Source organism: Haliotis rubra, unplaced genomic scaffold (genome assembly GCF_003918875.1).
Source record: "Haliotis rubra isolate DU_JTF1 unplaced genomic scaffold, ASM391887v1 Scf112, whole genome shotgun sequence".
NCBI classification, from domain to species: domain Eukaryota; kingdom Metazoa; phylum Mollusca; class Gastropoda; order Lepetellida; family Haliotidae; genus Haliotis; species Haliotis rubra.
In genome coordinates this window covers 1,905,809-1,920,261 of record NW_025765026.1, presented here as the reverse complement: position 1 = coordinate 1,920,261, position 14,453 = coordinate 1,905,809, and the positions used below count along the sequence as shown (strand labels likewise).

At 39.0% G+C, this 14,453-nt stretch overlaps 1 protein-coding gene across 1 annotated transcript in view; it reads left to right on the top strand.

The window, feature by feature from the left end:
• Positions 1–616: 616 nt before the first annotated feature.
• LOC124289770 (acetylcholine receptor subunit alpha-type acr-16-like) overlaps positions 617–14,453 on the top strand; it is an 87,293-nt gene continuing 73,456 nt past the window's right edge. The window contains exon 1 of the mRNA XM_046726441.1: positions 617–848. The gene's annotated coding sequence lies outside the window, so the exon portion shown is untranslated. The remainder of the gene's footprint in view (positions 849–14,453) is intronic.

Genomic DNA, 14,453 nt, shown 5'->3' with positions numbered 1-14,453 from the left:
ATTTCGAGATTGAGGTTCAAATACAAATTATGTGTCACTTGTTGCCACCTTATCTTGACGAAAGCAGGGAGGGATAGGGATAGGGTTCATGATTGGGTTTTGGCAGGGTGATGGGGTGAGTTCTCAAACCGCCATCATCTCAGCCCGCTTAAGCCGCATTAGCCATCCCCGTTGTGAAAAACATAATGCACACATTCTGCATTGATTAGGTACATTTTCTTTGAAGCAAAATCACAAACATTATGTAGCTTAATCCAGTTTATATTACAGCAAAAAGGGAAATATGAAACATTATTCCATAAACCCCAAGTAGCAAAACATTTGGAACACATTTCGAACTTTACTTAAAGAAAGATTGAGGAGAAAAACTCCAAGCCTTGTCTTAAACGTTCCAACGTTTAAATCACCCATCAGTCGGAGACAGGTTGTTTTCGTGGATTTCCAATCAGCTCAAGTAGTCTTTTCAAATCATTCCAAAATGTGGTCTCAATTCCTCGTTTCCGCTGCTGTTCAAACTCTGTCAAAGAAGAAGTCCGGGACTACTTTCAAGACACAGTGCGCCGCCAGAGTTCAGTATTGATGTTTTACAGACAACACGTGTGTTCGTCCGCTACTGACAGGCTAGTCCCGCTAAACTCTCTCGTCGTTCTGTGACACTGATGAGAGTTGATGCCGCGTTTGGGATGTTCTCAATGAAAACACGTTGATCGGACTCGGTTTAACAGACATGTCAATTTGGAATATCATACTTCGAATGTTCTATAAACTTCTTAGAACTGTTTCTGCAGAATTTTTAATGTGTTCACACAGTTAAACGTGGGGAACTTCTCGAGAGGCTGAATACAAAGGTATGTATCAGTTAAACATTTTTTGGTAACATTATGTGCTGTTTTATTCTCTGTGATGTACATTGTGTACTTATGTTCATGTTTATGCATTTTGACACATTTGATCGTACGAGCATTAGACCGTTCCATTAAAGGTAAGTGAAAAAAAAAAAACATTTCAATTTTCTAAATCAATTATAGGTTAAACAGATATAAAAAATGGGGTTTTGACAGTTAAATTCTCACGTCTGTTATTATGTTGCTGTTTCATCGCATATGTTTATATTTTTCGGAATAATTATGGAGAATCATTTCGGTACACAACCACGACTAAAACATCATAAACCATGACTATAGTTGTTTCTAATGGTTTGAAAAGAGTTTAGATTGTTAATTTTGATTGTCGGCGCATGCTTCTTAACAGAATGTCGGTTTTAATGTTGAAATGACAAGCGACACCGACTTGGCTGTCCACTGTCAGATCGAATCCAGCCTCCCCTCTAGGAATGTGTGGCCGTCATGCACTATGTTTAACAGCAGACAGAAAAACATATTACAATGAAGTGTTTGTTTGGGTTGTTTTCAAAATATTCATTGTGTGGCAGAGCATTGATCCATGTCTGACTAATAGCATACCTGAAGGAAAGTGTAACGGCATGAATGACTACTTAATATTGTTATTATAACACTCCTAAATGCCAATTTTGTTGGTTAAATCTGAAAGGCCCGACTTGTTCCTTGTTTCCTTCTTCCTTGACAATGATTTTGTTACTTTCATTTAAATTACAAGTACAAGGCATGTACAAGATTCGATGATTAGCAGTGCATGAAAAAGACAAGATGGCGTTATAACGGACTATAATTAGCAGTATAGGGAATTCACAAGATTGCGTTGTAACGGACTATAATAATTTATGAGCAGAATATGAAATGTTCAAGACTGCGTCATAACGGCCCACGATTAGCAGTAAAGGGAAAATGCAAGATTGCGTTATAACGGACCAAAATTAGCATTACATGAAATATACAAGGTGGCGTTATAACGGAACATGATTAGAGGTACATGAACCATACAAAGTGACGTTATAACGGATTAAGTACATGAAACATACAAGGTGGCGTTATAACTGAACATGATTAGCGGTACATGAAACATACAAGGTGGCGTTAAAACGGAACATGATTAGTGACACATGAAAGATACAAGGTGGCGTTAAAACGGAACATGATTTATGGTATATGAAACATACAAGGTGGCGTTATAACGGAACATGATTTATGGTATATGAAACATAAAAGGTGGCGTTATAACGGAACACGATTATCAGTACATGAGAAGTAGCAGATGCTGATTTCACGGACTATTTTTAACAGTACATGAAAAGTATAAGAAGACGTTATAACGGATTGTAACACATACATTTGTGGGCACGGATCGGTAACTGGATAGTAAACGTTTGCGATCGATGGAGACTCAAAATGGACATAACAATAGAGGGTTGCAACCAACAGATTCCGACGACATTATCTTGGGAATTGCCTTTGTCGTGAAACAAAACTCCTAATTAGAGTGCAAGCCTGTCTGGTATCGTGATTAACGAAATGTGGATTGTACCTCGGACCAGGGCATCAGGGAATTGATAGTCGATTACTTTAGGACCTTAAATTAAATTAGATTATCATTTACTCAAAGGACACATGATCAAAAGCGAGTTTTTTTAGTTTGGAATTTCTCGCTCAGGGCCCTTCCCATGACACGTCCTCCTGGCCTGGACAATCGTTGATGTTAACTAAAATTGATACAGCAGAGACTGTTGTAATGTAGGACATATGTTTTGTCATGAACATGTCCAGCGTTTTGTTTAATCTGGTTGGCTGGTTGAAAAAAAAATGTTTAGATATCAAATACTTTGTTGCGATGACACTTCAACGTCTCTCATGTAACCATCGTCTTGCCTCTTCGTTACGTAAGGTCTTTCCATCTATACCGGCATCTTTATAACTGATTGCTACACGACGAACTGAAATATGTTTTCCCCAGAATAAAAACAGTATGACATACGCTGCCAATTCGAAAAATATTTAAAATATAACCCGCAATGTGTAATGTAGTGGTGAAGGAGTATGGACATGCTGAGTTACGTGTATTCCACCGATGAAGGTGCATGGACATAGTCTGTAACGTTAACGTCATCCGACGGAGTATGAACAGTATGAAGCGTTTAATTACCCCGAAGAATGAGTGTAAACTTAGTCCGTAACGTTTTTTTCTCTGATGAAGGCGTAGAAACATTGTCTGCAACGTTAACGTCATCCGACGGATGAAGGCGTAGAAACATAGTCTGAAGAACGTTAACGTCATCCGACGGAGTATGAACAGTATGAAGCGTTTAATTACCCCGAAGAAGGAGTGTAAACATAGTCCGTAACGTGTATTTCACTGATGAAGGTGCATGAACATAGTCTGTAACGTTAACGTCATCCGACGGAGTATGAACCGTATGAAGCGTTTAATTACCCCGAAGAAGGAGTGTAAACATAGTCCGTAACGTTTATTTCACTGACAAAGGAGTGTTAACATAGTCCGTAACGTTTATTTCACTAGCGAAGGCGTGTAAACATAGTCCGTAACGTTTATTTCACTAGCGAAGGCGTGTAAACATAGTCCGTAACGTTTATTTCACTGATGAAGGCGTGTAAACATAGTCCGTAACGTTTATTTCACTGATGAAGGAGTGTAAACATAGTCCGTAACATTTATTTCACTGACGAAGGCGCGTAAACAAAGTCCCTAACGTTTATTTCACTGACGAATGCGTGTAAACATAGTCCGTAATGTTTATTTCACCGATGAAGGCGTGTAAACATTGTCCGTAACGTTTATTTCACTGAGGAAGGCATTTAAACATAGTACGTAGCGTTTATTTCACTGACGAAGGCGTGTAAACACAGTCCGTAATGTTTATTTCACTGACGAATGCGTGTAAACATAGTCCGTAATGTTTATTTCACTGACGAAGCTGTGTAAACATAGTCCGTAACGTTTATTTCACTGACGAAGCTGTGTAAACATAGTCCATAACGTTTATTTCACTGACGAAGCTGTGTAAACATAGTCCGTAACGTTTATTTCACTGACGAAGGCGTGTAAGCATAGTCCGCAACGTTTATTTCACTGACGAAGGCGTGTAAACACAGTCCGTAATGTTTATTTCACTGACGAATGCGTGTAAACATAGTCCGTAATGTTTATTTCACCGATGAAGGCGTGTAAACATAGTCCGTAACGTTTATTTCACTGACGAAGCTGTGTAAACATAGTCCGTAACGTTTATTTCACTGACGAAGGCGTGTAAGCATAGTCCGTAACGTTTATTTCACTGACGAAGCTGTGTAAACATAGTCCGTAACGTTTATTTCACTGACGAAGCTGTGTAAACATAGTCCGTAACGTTTATTTCACTGACGAAGGCTGTGTAAACATAGTCCGCAACGTTTATTTCACTGACGAAGCTGTGTAAAGCATAGTCCGTAACGTTTATTTCACTGACGAAGCTGTGTAAACATAGTCCGTAACGTTTATTTCACTGACGAAGCTGTGTAAACATAGTCCGTAACGTTTATTTCACTGACGAAGGCGTGTAAGCATAGTCCGTAACGTTTATTTCACTGACGAAGGCGTGTAAGCATAGTCCGTAACGTTTATTTCACTGACGAAGCTGTGTAAACATAGTCCGTAACATTTATTTCAATGACGAAGGAGTGTAAACATAGTCCGTAACGTTTATTTCACTGACGAAGGCGTGTAAACATAGTCCGTAACGTTTATTTCACTGACGAAGGCGTGTAAACATAGTCCGTAACGTTTATTTCACTGACGAATGCGTGTAAGCATAGTCCGTAACGTTTATTTCACTGATGAAGGCGTGTAAACATAGTCCATAACGTTTATTTCACTGACGAAGGCGTGTAAACACAGTCCGTAATGCTTATTTCACTGATGAAGGAGTGAAAACATAGTCCGCAACGTTTTCACTGACGAAGGCGTGTAAACATAGTCCGTAACGTTTATTTCACTGACGAAGGCGTGTAAACATAGTCCGTAACGTTTATTTCACTGACGAAGGCGTGTAAGCATAGTCCGTAACGTTTATTTCACTGACGAAGGCGTGTAAGCATAGTCCGTAACGTTCACCGATGAAGGAGTGACTGAGCGACATTAGTTTTACGTCCCCTTTAGCAACATTCCAGCGATATCACAGCTGGTAACTCTTTAACAAACAAACACTTAACCACTAGGCTACCCCACCGCCCGCCAATATGAAGGGGTATAACAGCGTTATTTTCCGCAACGTTAACGTTTAATTGGCTTATTATGTAAATATGCTCAATAATGTTCAATTCTCTTATGAAGTCGTAAAACAGATTTACCGTCCGTAAAGTTCACTACTGAAGGAGTATAAACACATGCCCAAACTGTTATTACCTGATAAATGAGTAAACACACAGTCAGTAACGTTTAATTCTCTGATGAAGGCGTGGGAACACAGTCTATAACTCTTTATTTCCTGATGAAGGCGTGGGAACACGGTCTATAACTCTTTATTTCCTGATGAAGGCGCAGGAACACAGCCTATAACTGTTTATTTCCTGATGAAGAGGTGGGAACACAGTCTATAACTCTTTATTTCCTGATGAAGGCGTGGAAACACAGTCTATAACTGTTTATTTCCTGATGAAGGCGTAGGAACACAGTCTATAACTGTTTATTTCCTGATGAAGGCGTGGAAACACGGTCTATAACTCTTTATTTCCTGATGAAGGCACAGGAACACAGCCTATAACTGTTTATTTCCTGATGAAGAGGTGGGAACACAGTCTATAACTCTTTATTTCCTGATGAAGGCGTCGGAACACAGCCTGTAACTGTTTATTTCCTGATGAAGGCGTGGAAACACAGTCTATAACTGTTTATTTCCTGATAGAAGGCGTAGGAACACAGCCGATAACTGTTTATTTCCTGATGAAGGCGTGGAAACACGGTCTATAACTCTTTATTTCCTGATGAAGGCGTAGGAACACAGCCTATAACTGTTTATTTCCTGATGAAGGCGTGGAAACACAGTCTATAACTGTTTATTTCCTGATGAAGACGTGGTGACACAGTCTATAACTATTTATTTCCTGATGAAGGCGTCAGAACACATCCTATAACTGTTTATTTCCTGATGAAGGCGTGGAAACACAGCCTGTAACTGTTTATTTCCTGATGAAGGCGTGGAAACACAGTCTATAACTCTTTATTTCCTGATAAAAGACGTAGGAACACAGCCTATAACTGTTTATTTCCTGATGAAGGCGTGGAAACACGGTCTATAACTCTTTATTTCCTGATGAAGGCGTAGGAACACATCCTATAACTGTTTATTTCCTGATGAAGTCGTGGGAACACAGCCTATAACTGTTTATTTCCTGATGAAGGCGTGGGCACACAGTCTATAACTCTTTATTTCCTGATGAAGGCGTAGGAACACAGCCTATAACTGTTTATTTTCTGATGTAGGCGTTTGAACACAGTCTATAACTGTTTATTTCCTGATGAAGGCGTGTGAACACACAGATGTATTGTCCTCTATAAGAGCTTCACCATGACGCAATTCTTTCTGTGTTAGGTGCAAAACTTCTCAATCCATTCTCGTAAAACTAAATTCTGTTCGATAACGCAAATAATTGTTAGTATTTAGTATAATTATGGGCACTGGATGTCTTTATAAATACGCTGAAACGACGTTTTAATTAGCTCAAATTCTACACATCGTTGAACTGCTGTATGCTGTTGGATGTGTAAGAATATACATTGGTATGTAATTACATTATTACATGTACATTTTATATCAAACGTTCAGTAAACAGTTTAGTAGACGTTGTATTAGAACGGTTTTGATATGGACAAGTATCCTGCAAACAATGTTTAGGTTTATTTCTACAAATATTGCTTAACCATCCCCACCCCTCACACACACATACACACACACACACACACACACACACACACACACACACACACACACACACACACACACACACACACACACACACACACACCAGCGCCTTGAGCATGCACTAGTTGCGTGGATATGTGCGCTTTATAAATATCCTATATTATTAGTATTACAAACAAATGTAAGACTAGCGTACCAACAACACATAATAGCATATCTCCAACATCAATGCTGATAACTTGATTTTGTCGACATCGACGATCCTTGATATTGGTAATTACTTAATGTTTACACAAAGTGTTTTCCTCTTCAAGTGGAAGGTGCCAAGAAATAGAGATAGTCCGTTTTGTTGGGCATACGGAAAGTTCTATTCTGCTAATGGTTTACCTATTTGTTCCGTTTTTAAACAGTTCAAATATACTTTAATTCCCCTTTGTCCCACTGATACACAGACTCCTTCAAAGTGGACATTTTGCGGTCATGAACACACATAACATTAGTCCAACAGCAATCTAGCTTTCTGCTGAATAGTCACTCTCTTATCCAGACTCATATTCATCGGCTGGCCGTGTTAACGCGAAAACGTTAAACATTTTGATGTTATGTCACATGTCACAATTCACTGTTTTTGATTTAATTTGTCTAATATTTACAGAAGGTACGCTTCGATGACAAGACAGAACGTATATTTACATGTTGCATGTCACAACATATATTGAGGTAGCTGGCGGTTATTTCATTTATTCGTGAGACCACACGATCCCCAAGCATGTCGGATATGACGGATATGTCTTATTTCTCCTGTCACTGTCACTGAATCTAACAATCAAATGAATCAGCGTTGTGTGTCTCAAAGTATATTTTATCTTCTATATTCATAGTCTTAATGTCGGAAAATACAGCTTAATGTGGGTTCCCGATTACTTTATATCAACGAACAATGATGCCGACTTCAATTTCAATCAAATCGAAAACAATAAAATCTGACTATGGTGAACAATGGTCACGGCCAAGGAGATTTACTACAAGTAGCTATGAATAAAATGGCACTGAAATACACCACTGTGATTACTGAAGCTCTCAAATAGCAGTGTATTGCATTCTTCATATTTTACAAGACATTCATCAAACATGCAGATCCATACTCACACAGTGACCACTATTCAAATGGGGTCACTGAGTTGTAACATACAAGGCGACTAACGGGAACGGATGGTCAGGCTTGCTGACTTGACTGATGTCATCTTAACCCAATTGCCTACGAACACTTCATGGAATACAACAAACGGATGACGTGATATCATGACTACACGTTTGTACTTTAGAACAATGAAACCGGATCAGGGACGGAGAGCATATGACCGCAAAGAAACTGTGTAAGGGAGACATGAATACAAACACCATTTGTCAGCAGGTGGGTAGAGATCACTGGAAAGAACAACTCTCTATCAATACGTACAATACAACAACCTGCATGCATAATCTAACATGGTCTATTTCAAATCAGTTTCAATAGTAAGAATAATATGTTTTCAAAACAACGATGCAACTACTACTACGGCGACAACGACGACGACGACGACTACTACTACTTCTAGTGATGATAATGATGCTGCTGCTGCTGATGATCATCAATATCATCATCAATATCATCATCCAGTTATTGTTCTACGCTGCTTACCAGAAATGAGCTTCACATACTGTACAAAAAGTGGGGCATCCAACATTGACCTTCGCTGTGCAGAACGCTTTAACACAGTATTAAATAATAGTAATAATGATATTAATAATATATTTATAGAGCGCCTGGCATTCAACTATACTCTGCAGTCACTGTTCCGATCACTCGTAAACTCGATTAATGTCGGACGCCATATAACAGGATATAAGACCATGATCTAAACAATTCCACAGCTGAAGCGGTGCACCATAAATCTGTGTTAGTGTCGTAATTTAATATTAAAAGTCCAATAAAATAGAATCGTATATCATATTATGGTTACCTAGTTACGACAAGCTATGTTGTATTACATTCATTATAAAAGAATATATTATTCTCCCATGAAAGAAACAAATAACTCTTACTGAGTATCTTCTATTTGTAAGTATTATAATATGATACGTACATGCACGCTTCGTTTTCGAAACCCATTTCACCAGTTCGAAGTTACATCAAAATATAATGTACTTCAGAAACTTTGAAAGAAATTTTCCGAAGGTAATTTAAGCCTGTTGGGCTCTTGAAGCCGAGTTATTTGTGTTCATTTGTTTGTGTTTTCAAAACGTCATGGTCATAATCTAATGACAGTGCCTCAGTGGGTGTTTTCAAACACATGTAGGCTGCAATTGCCAACATTGATGAGTGTTCAAGTGAACGCAGCTAGCAAGAATATGAGTCCTTTGAAACACGCTTTGGTTGTGTTAGCAGAAACCATAATAATACGACCCCATCTCATTCCTGTAAATGCCTATGCCAAGAGGACAATAATTGGCAGGTGCGAGAGGGTTTCATGACGTCACAAATAGCACCATTTTTAGAATCAAAGGCATTGTGACATTCATTACCTTATGTCTCTGTTGCGCTGCCAACTTTAAAGTTAATCGCTACCAGAACTTTGGTATTTCATCTCGAGAAACTCGACCTTTGCAATTTATGATCTTTTATTTACTAATGAGACGATTCTGCTCTCCTCGTGTTATTAGCAATGCCTCGGTGCTCGGTGACAAGACTGTGAAATGGGTTGTTTTCTCTTTACACTGTTGCCAGTGGCAAGCGATTGTTGTTCTGTCAGTCGTGCTAAAATGCTAATAATCAACGGAGCCCAACTGGATTGGACGTCACAGTCTGTTTTATCTTGTTCTAATGATTATATCACTTTGGTGCAGTCTCTTTATAACTGGCCACCACAAAGGCTGCAATCAAAGAGATAATGTTTTCACTCACAAGAACAGTGAATTACAGATTAAATTATCAAAAATCTGAAATATTTGATTATTGTTACTGATTTTTAGTAATTCTTTGAACCACATTAATCTCAAATGAAATCGATTAATGAATGTTAACATAGCTAAGGGAATTCGTGTTAATCTTGGACGACCGAGTAGCACAGTGGTTAAACAGGTCGTTCGCCATGTCCTTGCATAAAGATTCAGTTCCAAATGCGGGTAGAAAGTGTGAAGCTCACTCTTTGTGTCCGTTGGTACTGGCACAAGTGTTAAAGTGTACACCTTGCTCACTTACAGTAACAACACTATGACGACGACGGTCTGTTTGAGATCAGTGAGTGAGTGTGTGACTTGGGTTGTACGCTGCTTTTAGCAACATTCTAGCAATGTCACGGCGGGGGACACAGCAATGGGCTTCACACATTGTACCCATATGGGGAATCGAACCCGGGCGCTTTACCAAATAGTTAACTCCAGATCAGCAATTGTCTCTGCTGGTAGTTCTGAGGATAATGAAGTTCCGGAGGTCTCGTCAGGTGAAACCTGAAACCTATCTCAAGTAAAGGTTGCTCGGATTCATGACTCAATCTGTAACTTTGTTAAACGATCTTCTTTCTTCTCTACGTCCTCGGTTCGGAAACGTTCAATTAAAAACAAAAAGAAACAACATAAAACAAATAATCCTTTGATATTACTTGCTGGGAGATAAAGATGCACGATGCTCAGAACCGACAAAACCATAAACTTATAGTAACATTTAGCGCGGGGTTTGTCATTTACACCGGGCTATGAAGATAACTTAAGAGATACAGAAATCAGATATGCTGGTCTAATTATTTTTTAGCTCGTACTTTGATGCTGGTGTGATGGTACCTTCCTTGGATGTGCACTGAGATTTCCACGCAGAGAGGCAAAGGGTTTCATGTAGAAGATACTTGTGATAAAACCGATAAAAAACATTTTCGTATACAAAAGAGATCTCTAACAAAAACAGTCCGTTTAACGATTCCGACTATATTATAGGCATGTTTTCAAACAGAAATGACGTCAGGTGTTCTCAGAATGGTGAGCGTTCCATGGTCCCACGGACACCACACGTCGCAAACAAATGCAAACTTAAGTCAATTGAGTCGGCTGTAAAATAACGCAAAGAAACAACAGGGGCTTACAAAATTTGTCACAGAGCTTCAAATTTTGAAAGGTACTCCACATGTCAACCGTTACACGTTGGAATCGTCACTGAGGCCATGAATGTTGTCACCGTGATAAATCCACTGTCGTTCAAGGGAAAATGTATAGCTGTATCCCAAGGTCACTGCTTTACTGACAAATTACCTTTGGGTAGAGGCATCACAATTTTTTTGTTTGATCGGCATTCTAGAAGTTGGTGACTCAAAAATGAAACATACAACTTTATGGATGTCAACTTCGTATTCATTGCATGGGCGACGTTTCGAGAAGATCGTTATCAAGCTAAATGAAACATACAACGTTATGAATGACAACTTCGTATTTATTATAGAGCGACGTTTCGATGTAGCTTATTATCAAGCTTTTTGATAATTTAGCTTGATAACGGTGTAAGAATCTACATCGAAACGTTGCTCTATGCAATAAATAAGAAGTTGTCATCCATAAAGTTTGTATGTTTAATTTTTGCATCACATTTTCCCTAGGCTTGTGATACGTGAATACGTACGTGCATGTAGTCTAAGCCTTCAACACGGTCCTTAAGGCACAATTTTGTTGCAACAACATGGGTATTTATAATGCTATAGAAGCTATACTTCAAATTTCTTCAGAAATTGTGTCCTGTGGGAAAGTATAGTGTTTTCCTTTTGCAAAGTTATAGGTTATGAACTAGTCTTAAAGCTACTTTCTTAAACACTTTCTGTAACTTTGTCTAACCAGTCAGAACGCATGCCCCTGGAGCTAAGATCGGAAGGTTATTATGTTCAATAAGCGTCATGTGTCGAAGCGTCTTTCTCCCTGACCTCCAAATTCTTCATTTTCCCTTGTTCCCAGCAAGATGTTCCACCAACGATAGACGAATGCAACCTTCAAGAGCCATCCTAGTGACTGATCTCGCCTTTGAACGAGCTATCAGCACCATTGAAGCCACAACAGTGGTCCAATGTTGCCAATTGCCCTTTTTGAAAGAGTAGCTCATGGCGGTTCCCTAAGGGGGATAACTCCGACTAACCAGTCTTTTCATTTCCGATCCAGTGTATTGATGAGAAAACAAACATATCGAAAGAAAGCGCCTTCGGAACTGTAGGTTTTGCGCCGGCAACTCGATTAATAGAGGCATTCAGTCATTTTGGAGACGGCTTTAGTCATACAGAGAAGGGAGATAACCCAATTACGATGAAATAAGACTTGTTAATTCCTTTGGAATTATCTCTCATGATTAAATTACTGAGCCAAAACGTTAGATGACGAGAAAATTACCAGTTTGTATGAAAGACAACTTGTAGGGTGTATTGTGGTGACTGTTGGGCATGTAAATAGGTTTCATAATAGCCATGACATGGAAATAGGTTTCATAATATAGAATCATTGAACACGGGTCTGTTGTGGGGGGCTGTTTATGTAAGATCTCAAGCGGGATGTCTGGAACATTTGTGCAAACTGATCAGTTTTTATCATCCGCAACATATACACACTTACAGGCAGTAAACCATGTTAGTGAAAGGAAATTCAAGATAGTGACACTGATGTCAGTAACAATACATTCACAAATACTGCCAATCATCTTGGGTTGTTGAAAGAGGGGCAAAGTGACAGATAATTGTAAAAAGCTTAGCTTTTCAATTAATAGGCATCATATGTTAAAAACAGATGAATGTTTTACTGATAGTAATTGAGTCATTTTCTCAATATTCGGATATTTCGAAATGTTGTTTCATCTCTGTTGAAAGGGAATTAGAATCAGGTCTATTGGCAATCCTTTCAAGCCATTCAAAACGAAATTGATTTGTCCACGAGCTCCAATTTGCAAGGTACATCAAGTTAACCTTATTTAACGATTACCCATTTTTCAACACTGAGGCTACATCAATAACTACGTTCAAAAGTGACCCCGAATGAAGTTGTTCCTTTTTAGAGGAAGGTAATTATATTTTTCATTCAGATTTCTGCTACTGTCCCCTAATTCGCAATGTCACATAAGTTCGCAGTTCTTTTCATATAACATTCAGCAACCCCACACGCTTTTCGCCCTCACACACAGTCACATCACAGCTATCATAAGGTATGCCCGAGTCAGACGTTCTACGAGACTAGACATGTATCAGTAGGTGGTGCGCTCTAACACTATGGAGTTCATCTCGAATGGAAGATTCACTCCAGGAACACTTAGCCTAATGGACTGATTTAATGAGCTTAATACTGCTTCTCTAATACTCACATTGCAATTGACGACTCCTTATTATCCAAGACGATTTGCATCGATCTAGCATCGAACCTAAAAATCCATATATTGATGAGTACTGAAAGGGTAGAGGGTCTTGCAAGTTATAGGTCTAACTGGGGGAATGGAACATGCCCTCTTTGCTGTGGCCAATGCAATCAAGACACTGATAGAATATTTCTTTTATTCCTGAAAGTGAACCACTGTCGGATCCTCAATTCAAATAGATGATATCAATAGTTGAACCACATGAGACCTACACCAAAGGTTTATCAAGGTCCACTGGCTTCAGAATTTATTAATTTGTGTGGCACAGGCAATATGAAGCTGAATGGACACGAGGTTGAGAAGAGCTTCGTACAATATTGACGCACTACCTCGGCACGAAAGATTCTTTCAGTCGAATGATATTTGCATGAAAAATGGAAATGTAATATTAGATATCCCCCGACAAAGTAATGTCACCGTTTGAGGGATGCCACTTACCCAAAACTATTATTGTGTGAAACCTCTTCACATCGCTTCTAACATATGATCTGATCCAAGACTGACATGTACATTAGTTTCACATGAGAAGACATCAGAAGTTCTCAGGATTTCAAAAGATTGCTCTCCCGAAATAAGCCAACCACAGAGGAGGCTCATCTGTGCCTAGCTATGATAGCAGTGCGTGTCCACTTGGGTTATATTGGCCAAAGCAGATGGCTGAATTCAGGGTATTATGGGAATAACGGATATGCTCGTCCGTTTGAGAGGTTTGCGGTTATCCCAGGCTTACACTGATTCTGTTGTTCAATACCCAAAGTGTATGGTGATGGACATGTCGCTTGTATTTGGTTATATATCAACAGGTCTAGTCTTTGATGTCTACATTTCACAACTTTCATGGTGCAATCCAGCATGCTAAGAAGATTTCAAGGAGCCCCTATAGACGCTAGAAACGTTGTTCAATCAAAGATAGATCAGGGCGCTCTAACCTTTCCAAACAACTTGTATCATCGCGTGACATGTCCATTGCTTTTTATATGTCCGTCCGATCTTTATTTCAGTCAACACCATATCAGAAACATTGCACAGAGTGGCATTCAACCAAACCTATCGCCATCTTGTCATTTGTATATGGCATGCTACTGACATCGATGTGGTGAATTTATGGAACAAAGGCATTGACGAAATAACAAGATAACTAATACGATGGAGACGTTCATCAAATCAACAGTGATCCTGGTTTCTGTGGTCAAGTCAAAGGGTATATATAATGTCTCA